The sequence below is a fragment of the Equus przewalskii genome, chromosome 19 (assembly GCF_037783145.1).
Source record: "Equus przewalskii isolate Varuska chromosome 19, EquPr2, whole genome shotgun sequence".
Classification (NCBI taxonomy): Eukaryota; Metazoa; Chordata; class Mammalia; order Perissodactyla; family Equidae; genus Equus; species Equus przewalskii.
Genome location: NC_091849.1, coordinates 1,869,673 through 1,881,199, shown reverse-complemented (window position 1 = coordinate 1,881,199; position 11,527 = coordinate 1,869,673). Strand labels below are relative to the sequence as shown.

Here is an 11,527-nt window from a genome sequence, read left to right as displayed (position 1 = left end):
TATTGAAAGAAAATGAAGAAGACATAAAGAAATGGAAAGATAAGTCATGCTCATGGATTGGAAGAATCAACATAGTTAAAACGTCCATATTACCTAAAGCAATCTATAGATTCAATGCAATCCCAACCAGAATCCCAATCACAGTCTTCGCAGAAATAGAACAAAGAATGCTAAAATTTACATGGAAAAACAAAATATCATGAATAGACAAAGCAATCCTGAGAAAAGGACAAAGTTGGAGGCATCACAATCCCTGACTTTAAAATACACTACAAAGCTATAGTAATCAAAACAGTATGGTACTGGCACAAAAACAGGCACACACATCAATGGATCAGAACTGAAAGCCCAGAAATAAAACCACACATCTGTGGACAGCTAATCTTCAACAAAGGAGCCAAGAACATACAATGGAGAAAGGAAAGTTTCTTCAATAAATGGTGTTGGGAAAACTGGACAGCCACATGCAAAAGAATGAAAGTAGACCATTATCTTATACCACACACAAAACTTAACTCAAAATGGATTAAAGACTTGAATGTAAGACCTGAAACCATAAAACTCCTAGAAGAAAATACAGGCAGTACACTCTTTGACACTGGTCCAGCAGCATCTTTACAAATACCATGTCTACTCGGACAAGGGAAGCAAAAGAAAAAATAAAGAAATGGGACTACATCAGACTAAAAAGACTCTGCAACGTAAAGGAAAAGGGGTTAATCTCAACAATATTTAAAGAACTCATATAACTCAACAGCAAAAAGACAAACAACCCGGTCAAAAACTGGGCAGAGGATATGAACAGACATTTTTCCAAAGAAGATACACAGATGACCGAGAGGCAGATGAAAAGATATTCAGCACCACTAATTATTAGGGAAACGCAAATCAAAACTGCAGTGAGATGTCACCTTATACTCGTTAGAATGGCTATAATCACCAAGACAAAAAATGTTGGAACAGATATGGAGAAAAGGGAACCGTCACACACTGCTGGTGGGAATGCAAACTGGTGCAGCCACTGTGGAAAACAGTATGGAGATTTCTCAAAAAATTAAATATAGAACTACCATACGATCCAGCTATCCCCCTACTGGGAGGTGGGTGAAACGGGCAAAGGGGCACATATCTATGGTGACGGATAAAAATTAGACTATTGGTAGTGACCACGATGCAGTGCATACAGAAACTGAAACATAAAAATATACACCTGAAATTACACGTTATAAACAATTAATCTCAATAAAATAATTGGACAAAACAGAATGAGAGATAATGTATAAGCAAAGCAGCTAGGACAGAGCCTAGAATGCAGTGGGTGCTCAATCGACGGTAGCAGTAATCCTAAGGAGCCACGGGGATGTGGGTCCTCGGGCATAGTCATTCTCACTGGTTTTATTCACTTTTGTGTCCCCTAGATGTGCCTAGAATGAAGGCACCTAAAGAATTTATTTTATAACAAATGGATGACAGAGACAGTAGCAGAGAAAGCACCCTGGCCCGTCTGGAGGTCGTGAGTCACGAAGTTAGGCAGACCTGTGTGTATGCACATGCACACGTGCACGTGTGTGTGTGTGTGTGTACATGCACACACATGCATGGGGGAAAGAGGCAAGGAGGGGCCACTGAGGAGGTGCTTTGTTGAAAGCAGTTTGAAAAGCTGATCGTAACATCAACTTGATCCGAGATTTGGGGAGAAACCATCCACCCAGTCACTTTTTGTGATGCAGAAATATTTGATTTTGGAAGGAGAGAAGCAAGACCTGGCCAGAGACCTTGGATTTGGCTTCGTGGCTTGAAGCCGCAGCAAACCTGAGGTTCCTTTCACCTGGTGCAGCCTGGCGTTTAAATAACCGTCTTTGTATTTATGTTCCGCCTCTTCCTGCAAAACATGGAGCTACCTTGGGGCAAGAATTAAATCTACATAAGGAATCTGCGTGCTTTGTCTTTTCCCGGTTCAGAGTTGCCTATAAACCAAAATACTTCAGGCCTCAGCTTCCCGAAGCCGCTAAACTCTGCTGTCACAGCGATTGTGGCAGGAGACTATGAGCTCCGTTTACATAGTCCCAACTGACCTAAAACTTATTTCTATGACTTTCTAGTGATGCATAAAGTGCTCATACAGCTGCATTTTGATGTGGGGTTGAGTCAATCTTTGAATAAACTTTAGAGCAAAGAGAGGCTGAAGGTGAGAGAAGTTAAGTCATTCGTGGATTTCCAAACATGATTCTCAGAAAGATCTCTGGTTCCAGAAATGTGGTGGGTAAACCGTCTGAAGTCCCTCCAGCTACGAATATCTCTCAGTGCCTGGAGAATGTGAGCAACTCTCCTTTCAAATGCAGAGCTAAGCTCACCAGTACAAGTGCTGCAGTGTCCAAGGGAAGAGGGGCCGGAGGGCGGAGCCACGTCTGAGTTCCAGGGGCTGCGCTGGGCTGGGGCCAAGTCCCAGGCACCTGGGGCAGCCGAGTAAGCTAGGCGCCACCAAGAACTGCAAATGCCACCCTCCCCCAGGGCCATGAAGGGCTGCAATCTCCCTGAGCAGGCAGAGGAAGGGAAGTCTGTCCGCCAGCAGAGAGAGGCACTCCCTAAGCGTGTCTGTCTCGCTCTGGACTTGGGGTGGACAAAAGTCTCCCCTGGGCATTCCAACAGTGGCCCTGCAGCACAGGGAAGTGGCCTCTGACAGTTCTACAGAAGAGGACGCTGGCACAGCTACATTAGCAACAAGTTTGATGTTAGGGTGGAAAAGCATTATTGGAGATTTTTAAACGTCACTAAATAGTAAGGAAATAAACACAATTCTGAGATTATATAACCCCAGTAACATCATCTCAATGTTTTAAAGCAAAAGTTGACAGGCTTCCAAGGAGAAAATGGAAAATGTACCAAATTTGAGTTACTCCTTTGATTATAAACTGTGTGAGGGCAGGCATTTCACAGCTTTGTCCACTGTTTACCCCAAGGTGCTAGAACAGCAGGCACCCGGCAAATATTGGTTGAAGGAATTGGTAAATAATGCTTTAAAATGTCAAGACCTTTGCCTTTCTGCAGTTACTTTCCCTCAGTATGGGAGATGGCAGAGAGAGAGCTCCCATCCTGGAGGGCATATCACCAGAGGCCAAGCACCCCAGCCGTGGAGGGTTTCATGCTGCATGGTGGGATCGTTGTGAAGGAAACTCAAGCACCCAAACAGTCAAATTAATTCTATGATTGTGTGGCTTAGTTGAGATTGGAATAATTCTTGGCAATGCCTTATGCTCAAGGCAAAGACAATCAGTGACAATTTGGGCCTTCTGGGTTGTGTATGGTCTGGCACACAGCACACTCATAGGACGAGGAATGAAGGTTTTGGAGCACAGTGACACAGTTTCTACACTGTTTCTAGCCATGCATTAATAAGGTCAACCCTCTTAGGGGAATTCCGCATCCCCAAGTTAGAGAGTCACCTTCTAGTCCAGCACCTGTGGAATACTGTCTCCCGTTGACCATGTACCAGCCCTGAATGCAAATCTCAACAGAAACAAAAATTGTCATCACACAAAGCGTGTTCTCCAGTACACATCCAATCAACTGGAAATTAGCAACAACAAAACCCACTCCACCACCATGTGGGGAATGATGACGGTTCTATGCTCCCTCTGCATCTTTCCTCCATTTCTTCCTAATGAGGAATGGTAGCTGCGCTCTCCAGGTTCGAGCGATGGTGGGCACAGGAGGCAGAGTGGACTTCCTCATGAAGACGTCCTAGCTTTAAAGGAAACAACACGACACATGAAGGTGTGTTCCTTGTGGAATGTTGATAGCTCGGCTTCTTAGGTTAAGGAATTTCCCCTCTATTCCTATTTTCCTAAGAGTTTTAATGAAACAGTGTTGCAATGCATCAAACGTTAGGGTCTCAAAGCTGGGTGGTGACATGTGCAATGCATTACTTCATTCTCTATCCTTTCAGTGTACTTTAACTCCATCACAAGTAAACAAATCCATGCTTTTCAGCAGCAAAACACCAGGTCAGATGTCCTTAACAACAGGGGCACGTGTGGGACACCAACCCCTTATACTGCTTTTGAACAATTTATGTTGCATAAGAAATTTACTCAGAAAAAAAAGAAAATTGAACTCAAACTTTCTTGGATCATGTTTTATGATAATATGGTTCATATATTGTATAAAGTGCCTCTAAATTATGTGCATGTATCTCCTGAGTATTAGTTTGGGGCTAATGTCACACTCAATAGGTTTGTATTTTGATGTGTTTCACTTACTTTACAATATAATGTGGTCTTTTATGAAATGATGTTCACAGCACATGTATCCTAGTATATATGATATGGATAATAATTTTTCTATTTGAAAGAAACAATGATGTTAACATTATTTATTACATGTCCTATCTACCTGTGGAACAGAAGTGGAGAGTCTAGGCTCCAAAGTTATTCTCACCATCTGGCGGGAATGCCAGCTGTGTCACTTACTGGCTGTGTGCCTTGGACAAGTTACTTTGCATCTCTGGGCCTTTATTTTTTCCTTTTTAAAATGGAAATAATAACGGCACTGCCTTTTTACACTGTTGTGAGGATTATGGCTGATAAAATATGAAGAGTGCCTATGCATGGCTCCCTGTTAATGAGAGTTAGCCAAGCACCTTAAGAACACTTAATAAAAGCTGGGTGCTGTGTCGAACTTCCTGACATCACCTCCATTACTCCTTCATCATCAGATGGGCTCCACTGCTGAGACTCCTATCTTACAGATGAGGTAATTGAGGCTTAGAGAGAGGAAAATTATTTTAAAGCTTTGTGGTTGTTTAACCTTTCCTTTATGAATGTGGTTGCTCATATATATGATCTCTTCAATGCTACAGTTTTTATTATAAATACAACCCTTGATTTTATCATTGTTCCCATGAGAAAATATCATCCACCTCGCAATGATTTACTTACGGTGGTGTTTAGGGGAATTCACTAAAGCAAAACACAAGATGAAATAGAGTGAAAAATTCCCTAAATAAAATAAAGTGAAAGGAATTGCAAAGCCAGCATGGTACAGCAGAAGGGACATGGAACTGAGAATCGGGACACCTGGGTCCCCTTCCTGGTCTGCCTCTAATTGCCGTCTGTAAAATACGGGCTGGTGCACACAGTAAACAGGCTCCCTTGCATCCAGGTCGGTGCTGGCTTGAGAGTTAGGAGAGCTAGATCCTTGCTCTTGTTGCTGTGTTTCTCTGACTTCAGATTTCTTCCCTGTCACCTCAGTGCACTGAAGCCGGCAGTCTCAAGGTTCGCTTCCTGCTCTGATAGTCCCTCTGTCAGAAAAATGATTCCCTTTCTCAGAAGTTGTGTGTCTTGAAGGTTTCAGAGACCATCAGCTTAGCGCTGGAGACGCATCGAAGCCTGGAAGAGTTTACAGGCTGGTTTGGGGAGCTTACTGCTCAGGGGCGTCTGTAGCGTCCTGAGCTCTGCTCTCTCACGTCACCGTGTGTTTAGGTAAGATGGACACTGGGGAAAGGTTTGCCTTTCTTAGGAAGGACAAGAACATGTTAGTTTTGTTCTAACAGTTGGGATTCCTATTCTCTGAAATCTTGCGTTCAGAGCACACAGTTTGGAGAACATTTTGTAACAGACGGCATAAGCAAATCCAGATGAAACTCATTATTCAGTCAGATTAACCTCTCTCCGTGGCTGATGACATGAACTTTCCAGTGTTCCAATTTGTTATAACTTTAATCAGTTTGGACTCCTTTGGTTTTAAAGTATCTATGTCAGGAACAGTCACATTTAGGAGAAGATTTGAAATTTCTCCAAGTCCAAATGTGGAGTGTTTGAACAGAGATCTAGAAGGAAAGAAAATTTGAGAGGAAGAGTAGACATACAGCAAAGACGAGGTATTCAGAAATCTCCGATTCTGCCTTTCCTGTAGATCCTGACTCCGTCTGGGGCCCAGGGCAGCCGTGCCTGCCCTGCCTGCCTCATTTATTGCAACTGTAAGGTGAGAATGAGAGCTGTTTGTGTGCCTTGAAGGGATAGGTGGTGACTAATTAGTGAATGCCTTCAGTGTGCTTTGAAGTGCTAAGTGCTATTAAGCCCCATTTAGATTACTCTAATAATTTCATGAACTCAGGGTTCTTTCTACCAGCTGAGGAGTTGGCATCTCTTGATCAGATTTATCAAATGGCAGAGCAGTTTTAACGCAAACTCCTTCTCAAAACCAGTTTACACTGGTCTTTGCAATTAAAAAAAGAGAGTTAAACACTTGAGCACTCACCATGTCCGCGCACACAGGGCAGAGTAATCTCTTCACGATAGTGGAGGTCAGCGCGGGTTCCTTTCCCCCTTTTCGCTTGATTCCCTCTCCCCGGTCTCCTGAATCTCAATATACGTCAGAGTTTCACAGTCTGAAAAATTTGAAACAGAAACTCAAGGGTAATACCCTTTCACAGCTCAAGAACCATGCCGTCTCCATCCGGCCGAGATGCTCAGTGCTAGCCGGTCCTGAGGGTGGGAAGTAGACGGTCGTGGATGTCTGGGCTGGCTGCTTGTTGTTGCCACAGACACAGGTTTGATGGGTACATAACAGGGGCCTGAGTTCATTACCTGTGCCTCAGCTGGAGAATACTGGAGGCTTTCTCTGAAGAGCTACCAAAACCGTTTGAAAACAGCTTACGTAAAACAAGAGCTTGGAGTTACAGACATCAGAGTTTCTAGTCTCCGTTTGCTTTGGGTGCTTCCTGAAGTCAGGTGAGGGGGCTGAGCGGAGTGGCCGAGGCTGAGCTGCGGGGCACAGCTAGTGTTGGCCAGCGGACTTCAGGCTGACTCAGGGTCAGGGCATACACTGTGCCCGCTGCCTGCTCCCGTCCATCAGCCCCTAGAGGCCTGCTTGCTCCCCCAACTCCCAAGGTAAACCTCCCACTGAGGTGTAGTCAAGCAGGGTTCAGGACAAGAATGGCAGGGTTTGGGGCGAACAATGGCAGTGCTGTCCAGTAGCGTGGGGAAATTTGTCCTGCCAAATGTTGGTGGTTTTCCTTCTTATATCAGGCAGTGGCTATAGAAATAATTCCAATCTGTCAGCCAAGTATGGAAAAGCACTGATAAGAAAGGAAAGCCAAAGGATTCCACATCCTGGGTAAGGCCCGTGGGCCTTTAAAGAGCCCTTTAGCATCTCAGTCCTGTCTTTGCGCATCCAGGCTAAGAGCTATGCTGGTGACCTGGGCAGCGCTGTCAGGAAATCATTAGCGACAGAAGTAGAGGCTTCATTTAAAAAAAAAAAATGTTATTAAAGAAAATTATACTCGTGAGAACCTTGGTCCCTTTCTTGCCTTTCCTTCCTTCTTTTGATTTGCTCCTCTGCATATCTCTTCATGCTGGGCCTCTTCTTCTGGGCTTGCGTGACATTCACGGCTTATCTTTTCACTTGATTGTATTTAATCAGCGTTTTCTAAATCAGGATATAGGGGAAATATTTTCTATTTTTTCATTTAGTAGGCTAGCATGGCTTTGATATAAGATAAGACACCCTTGATTGGTTTTCTGTTGAATAAACATTTCTGTTATAGATAGTGCCTGTGCCATGGAAATAACACGGGAGTGGAAGTCGATAACTTGCTGGCCCTTTTCCGCGAGTGGGCTGGGCTGTTCCCCGCAGGCCCGTCCAGTGGTGCAGAGCTGAGGGTTTCCTGGGGTCTGATTGGCAGGCCTGACTTTCTGACAGTAGCTGCCTTATTGCTCCCGAGAGCTCGGTGTGTTTGTAAGACGGGCACAGGACGAATAGATGGGCTAAGACACGCCAAAGAGCAGGATCTAAAGAACAGGTGATACAATTCTTTGCAACCACTTTGCTAGGTAAATTTTGTGAAGGAACAATTCACTACAATTGGATACATTTTTAAAAGTCTGTAACTGTTAGAAATAGACCTGAAAAGGCTATTGGCCTACATCGTAAGCAGAAATTAATACAAATCATAACAAATATCTTTTGCAGAAAAATTGGAGTGCAAGAATTGTTTAAGGAAATGACTTTTGTGAGTCTAACTCATTTTTCTTGCCATCTTCCTGGGGATTGTACAAAACATCCATTTTTTGTTTCGAGTCTTTGCACAATTTTGTTCTAAAATCATTAGCATATATTTTCCTGTCTTGCTACATTCGGTATTGTTGAAACGAATCAAACTTTTTTGATTAGTAGCCCACAGACCCAACCTCTCTAAGCAAGTCTTTCCCCACAAGCTGCCGACCCCGTCAGCCCTCGCTGGCTGGAGCCCTCGCTCAGGTCTGCTGCTCCGGCTCCGCTCTTCGGGAGGTGCTCTCAAGGTGACACCATGGAGGAGGAGAAGCAGAGCCACGGAAAATCTGGCCCTCCATCGTCAGGCACTGGAAGAGTCAAGCAGTGATTGCAGTCGGAGGGGAAGGTGCACACAGTGACAGTGTGACACAGTGGCCCCAGACCAGCCGGAGCCGGAGCAGCCTTCTGCGGGATTGCTCTGCCACTCCCCAGCCTGGCCGGCTGAACCCGACTGCAACCGTCACGTGGAGTTTAATAAAGAACAAAATGTCTACATCTTTGGTACCAGAAAAGGAACACTATGCCTTGTTTAGTTGGAATTAGACATATCGCGGGCGACAGATCACACAATTGGGCCTTTATATCTTCTTCCAGGCTCCCTTCTCAAGGAGTGGTAACAACTTACAGCTGCAAAGGGTGCCTCGCCTGTGCCTATCTCCTACGCTCTGTGCTGCATGCTGCAGTGACGTTCTCTACTCTGCCCTGCTCGGCACCAGCGCCACTGCTTCTCCCATCGGGGCTTTCTGGACTATGGCTGAGAACGCCAAGTTCTCCGGTCTCCGAGTGCTTGCTCAGACTGTAAGTGATGAGGCTTTCTCCCCCTGTGTCTTTACCATTAGCTGTGTTTTGCTCAGACCTAAAAGATCATCTCTCCACCTTCAAAACATTTTTCAAAAGATCGCTGCCCGGCCGGCCCCAGAAATGTTTCTGTTTTCACAGAACCGTAGCTTTCTAGCTCCCTCTCCTTGAGTGCCTTACTGTGGTAGGAGCCTGTCGTTCTGCTCAGGTGGGAACAGCAAATTCCAGATTGGATCCAAATTGCAAAAGGCTTCTCAATTATACAGAAGTTATAGAACATGGAATAATTAGTGTGTATGTTTATCAAACACCCTTCTGATGTCAGCTGCCACCAATTTTTCTCATTTCATCCCAGAACATGTTTAATTAAGTAGTTCTCCTTGTTGCTCTGATGTCTTGTAGGAACATTTTTTAATTCTGAGTAAACTATGTCCTGATCACTTAAAGAAATATCCTCCCAACAGCATGTGTGCGGGAAGCAAAAACCTCTCTCCTCACTCTTGTAATTGTACCATTATTCACCCGTTTCAGATATGCTTATAACCTAATTTTCCATTTAGTTTCTGCCCTTTTGAAGGGAAATTATAATTGCTTGCTTTTTGTGGAGTTATTAGGAATATGAGCAAGATTGTAAGCTTCTTGAGGACAGCAATCTTTTACAATATTTTTGTTTTATATTCTACATAGAGCTTATCACAATGCAGAGCAGAGAAAGTGACATGAGGGGCGTGAGAAGCGGAGAGCTTACCTCTGTGGCCCTGTGGGCAGCCTCCAGCCACAGCTCTTAGCTCTCATCCCCACATCAGCAACTGGGGCAGAGGTAAGCAATGGCCACGCCCACTTCAGGAAAACACAAAATCCCTAGGGGATTCTGAGAATGAATTCATAGCTTATCTAAGAAAGCTGTCAATGTTGATCAAGGGAATGGCTTCTGATAACATTTTCACTTAAACGCCAAGGAGAATGACCTAACTTGCCACTCCCATAAATTTACAGTGTGCAGCAGGTTTAGTCATAAAGAAGGAAGTACTAGAACCCGCCAAGACCTCTCCTAATCTCCAGATGCTTTTTACTTGCTGTAGGTCGAGAGCAGGCACTGGCAAACTTGTTTCTGAGGAGGGCCTAACAGTAGACGTTCTAGGCTTTGTCTCTGTGGCAGTTGCTCAGCTGTAGCAAAGCAGCCACAAGCAACACATAAACACATGATGTCTCTGTTTTCCAAGAAGACTTTACAAAAGCAACAGGGGCTGGATTGGATCTGTGGGCCAGTTTGCCAACCCGGGTCTAAAGGATCAGGAGTACAATGTGGCCCTTCGTCTGTGGCATGGGCTTTACTTGGTAGCCAGGTCCTAAACTTCCTGCAGCCTTGCAGGGCCGGGAGGAAGGAGAGCCTGCGGGAGGACCAGCGTCTGCTTGGCCTCTGCCCACTTGGCTCCCTGCCATCCTGAATCCATTTCTGCCCTTTCCCCAGAAGTTCTCAGAGCGTGGATGGGCTCCTCAGGCTGAGACTCTGCGTCCAGCAGAAGCTCCGAGCCTTTCTGGTTAACTCATGTGACAGAACTATTCACTAAAACACCCTGATCTGTGAGCCTTAGATTTTACTGCATGAAGTTCTGGAACTTCAGCGTGCTCTCTGTAAACCAAATCTCCAGGTCTGCCAATTACAGAAGAGCAGGAGAAAATCTAGGATCATCATGTCCATGGAGAATCACTCAAGCTCACACGAATAGATTTGCATCTTAATCAAATTCTCTAATAGACTAAAATTATCTGATTTAGAGATGAATGGGAAAGATAAATAGTTACTAAATGATTTTAAAGTTCAGCTCTCAATGGTTATCTGAATAGATGTTGTTAGTTTTGGTAGATAATGTCTTTGGAAGTTAACATCATATTCAAATCACTTTTGCTATATCAGATGTTCAAGGTTCTAGGAGATGCGGAGGCTGTGAAAATGCTAACTCTGATTTTTGCCTGTGTTCTCCCTCAGCTGCTCTTCTTGGTGCTGTGTGAAGAGGAAGGCACCAAGAGAAGCACCACCTTAGACAGCAGTCTTGGGAAAACTACTGGAGAAGAAACATTCTCAGCGTGCTCTGGGAATAGAAGAGAGGAGTTAAACAAATTAACCAAGAGTCGAGCTCCTCATCTGTGGAGTATCGCCAAAATAAACTCAATGCTTGCCATGGTCAGCTGGTCGGGTGGTAAGGGTGCAGTAAGAGGAAGCGTCTACTGGAAATACACTGGGAATCTCCTGGGACCAAGGGGGCACAGGACCTTTGAATGGCACCTGGAGGCAGTTGAGTTCCCTCTTTTCCTCTCTCCCGCCTGCCCCTGGTCTCCCGTCTCTGGTTTGACATGGAGACTTCGACAGTTTCCAGCATTTTTTTGCAAACTAGCCTTCTCTCCTTACTTGTTGGTATGGTGGTTCCAAATAAGCATCCCCAGAAAAGCACCTTTTTCCTAGCATCCCCACAGCTCAAAGAGGGTTGAACACAGAGAAGGCCCTTAATTAATCTTTATCAACTGGCCCCTGATAGAACTGAATACATTTGGTGTCCACAACTACCTAGATATTACTTAGCCAAACTCCACGTTCCTGGGATAGGAGAAGTGGCCAGTCTTGAACCAGTGTCCACTATTTGTCCAGTCAGCTGTGAGCTGTGACTCCCAGGGCTGT

The 11,527-nt window shown here is 44.7% G+C and overlaps 2 long non-coding RNA genes across 2 annotated transcripts; one reads left to right on the top strand and one right to left on the bottom strand.

The window, feature by feature from the left end:
- Positions 1–3,500: 3,500 nt before the first annotated feature.
- LOC139077531 (uncharacterized) lies at positions 3,501–9,649 on the bottom strand. Its single transcript, XR_011530156.1, has 3 exons — positions 9,599–9,649; positions 6,259–6,388; positions 3,501–5,827 (listed from the first exon to the last, which is right to left on the bottom strand). It is a non-coding gene; the product is annotated as an uncharacterized lncRNA (long non-coding RNA).
- Positions 8,544–11,035, top strand: LOC139077530 (uncharacterized). Its single transcript, XR_011530155.1, has 3 exons — positions 8,544–8,850; positions 9,538–9,670; positions 10,841–11,035. It is a non-coding gene; the product is annotated as an uncharacterized lncRNA (long non-coding RNA).
- Positions 11,036–11,527: the final 492 nt, after the last annotated feature.